Source organism: Syngnathoides biaculeatus, chromosome 3, assembly GCF_019802595.1.
Source record: "Syngnathoides biaculeatus isolate LvHL_M chromosome 3, ASM1980259v1, whole genome shotgun sequence".
Taxonomy (NCBI): domain Eukaryota; kingdom Metazoa; phylum Chordata; class Actinopteri; order Syngnathiformes; family Syngnathidae; genus Syngnathoides; species Syngnathoides biaculeatus.
This window is the reverse complement of record NC_084642.1, coordinates 16,192,809-16,196,012: the sequence shown is the minus strand read 5'-3', so window position 1 is coordinate 16,196,012 and position 3,204 is coordinate 16,192,809.

Genomic DNA, 3,204 nt, shown 5'->3' with positions numbered 1-3,204 from the left:
AGGATGCATACTTTTTTTTTTCCCACGTTGGCCGATACACTCAGTGGTTAGAGCATCGGCTTAGTAAACCAGGGGTCATGAGTTCGTTTCTCATTGGGGGCTCCGCTCCCCAAGAGGGGTCGCGTCAGGAAGGGTATCCGGTGTAAAAAAACCTTGCCAAACAAATATGAGCGTTCACATGAGCTGACACGCTGTGGCTACCCCGAACGGGACAAGCCAAAAGAAAAACGTACATATAATGCTCTTTATGTCACAAAACTATGCTTTTCATTGATCAAAAATCCTTTTCTCTGGTCACAAATTTCCTATAAATGGTGCTTTCATTGGTTGCAAAATTTGGAGATTAGCTATTAAACTGTCAAAAAGGTTTGGGAAGATGTGGTTGTCACTGTTCACAAACAAAATCTTCCGAAACATAATTTTCATTGGTCACTAAATGATTATTACCATTTATCTTATCATAGTAAAGCCACAATCTAGCACTGGATGTCTTTCGATTTGGACATGCAGGTGTACCTAACGAAGTGCCAAGAGAGTGGACTTCATCTATAAAGTATACATTTTTAAAAAAGTCACTAATCAGTGAGCAAATATGCGGCATCTGCTTTCTGGTACGTGCTCACGGCAAAGTGCCGATGCAGAGTCGCTGCACCGAGATGTGTAGCGAGGCCAGAACTTCTGTACCTAATGGGAACGAATAACGAGGCATTTTTGCAGAAGAGACCCAAACATTATATCTATGATTCGTAGCGCAGATGACTTTTAAAATCTTTCCCAGGCAGAGCAAAAAAAAACAGAATAAATGAAGAGAAAAAAAAAAGCGCGCACACACACACACATGGCCTTCTGGCATGCTTGCGTCTGGAGGCTGTTTGGGCATCACAATGAGGGCTTAGTTTGTTTTTACTGTAATTGATGCTTTGCCCGTGTGGCGGCCCGGCATTGTTTGTTTATGCTAATGACTGCGATGACCTCTTTGCTCCGCAATCTCGCTGCAAAATGGCAGCCGGCGCTGTGGGGAGGAAGCAGCCGTTGCCGTCGCGTCAATGCCGCCTCGTTTTCTTTCCGCGCGGGTCAGGAGGAACTGATCAACAGCAGGAAAAAAACATTTAAATGACAATAGAAAGGAGATCATTGTTTCCATTTCCATGCATTTGAGAACAAACCAAAAGGTTGAAAAGGAAGAGATAATTTCCAGTTGAACAGGAACAAATAATCTCTATTTATAATTTTTCTTCTGGGCACAATTTGAAACAAGAACAGGAACAATAACAGATTTTTTTTTGTATTTATCTGAAATGCAATGGGGATAATTGGAAAACTGAATAGATGACTTCTAATCCTAGGAAATTTGCAGGAGAATAATTTAAAGGTTGACCGAAACAGGAATTTACTGTAGAGCATTTCCAATCATTTCTTATAGATATATGTGAAGAAGTCAAACATTGAACAGGAACAGATTATTTGGATTTGTATGACTTTGTAAAAGGATGCAAAAATGTTTCTTAGCAGCGACCCAGGACACCAATCCCTCAAGCTGATTTCCAAATACTCTTGGAACAATAAAATAAAAATGAATAAGTAGAAAACAAGACAGAATCAACGTGGCAGATTCGGCGTGATTACGATAATCACCAGAAATCGGAGTGATTGCAAACAAAAAGCGGCAGTGTTGTATCAGAGTCGTCTGTTCCCCTGTTCAATCAAAACAACAGCGTCTGCTCATGGTTACTGAACGACTGCATCATGCTGCAGAAAGCGCATTTGATTTTCATAGAACTCATCCAATTTTATGTCACATTCAGATTACACACATGAATAAACATGATATGCATGATGATACGTGATAAATCCGTTTTACAGTAATAGTGAAGTGGTTCTAAAACTGTCCGCTGTGGTCAAAACTATATTATCAGTTGTCTGGTGACATGGTGCCTGACTGGTTAGCACATTTTCCCCTCAGTTCTGGGGACAGGTTTTAAAAATCTCCCTCACCTGTGTGGCATTTGCATGTTCTCTCTCCTCTTGCCAGAGTGGGTTTTCTCGTGGTGCTCTGGTTTCCTCCCACATCCCGAAACCATCCATGGTAGGCTAGTTAAAGACTAAATTGTCCGTAGGTGCGAATGTGACTGCAAATGGTTGTGTCTCTATGTGTGCCCTGCGATTGGCTGGCAACTAGTTCAGGGTGTACCCCGCCTTTCAGTTGATAGGCACCAGGTCACCTCTGACTGCACTGTGGATAAAGTTCATAAGAAAGATGGAAGGATACGTTGCGTAATTTTTAAAAGTCCACACCTACATATGAGGACCGACGTGCCCAAAAACAAAACCACCACAACAAAAAACATTAAACCAACCATAGCTTAACTATCCATCCATTATCTACCGCTTTTCCGGGTCGGGTTGCGAGGGAAGTAGCTTCAGCAGGGATACCCAGACTTCCCTTTCCCCAGCCACTTCTTCCAGCTCTTCCGTAGGGATCCCGAGGTGTTCCCAACCCAGCCGAGAAACGTATCTCTCCAGCGTGTTCTAGGTCGTCCCCTGGGTCTCTTTCCGGTGGGACACCCCCGGAACATCTCACCAGGGAGGCGTCCAGGAGGCATCTGAATCAGATGCCCCAACCACCTCATCTGGTTCCTCTCAATGCGGAGGAGCAGCGGCTCGACACCGAGACCCTCCCGGATGACCAAGCTTCTCACCCTATCTCTAAGGGAGAGCCCGGACATCCTGTGGAGGAAACTCATTTCGTCCGGTTGTATCCGGGATCTTGTTCTTTCGGTCACGACCCACAGCTCCTGACCATAGGGGAAGGTAGGAACGGAGATCGACTGGTAAATGGAGAGTTTCGCCTTTCGATTTAGCTCCCTCTTTACCAAAACGGAGTGATACAAAGTCTGCATCACTGCAGATGCTGCACCGATGCGTCTGTCGATCTCCCGCTCCACTCTTCCCTCCCTCGTGAACAAGACCCCAAGATACTTGAACTCCTCTACTTGGGGAATAATCTCATCCCCGACCTGGAGAGGGCACGCCACTCTTTTCCGACTGAGGACCATAGTCTCGGATTTGGAGGAGCTGATTGTCATTCCAGCCGCTTCACACTAAGCTGCAACTTTATGCCTCAATTAAAAAAACTCAAATATAAATGTGACGTATGACATGACTCTCACAATGATGTATCCATTTTTTTTTTTTTTTTTGCAA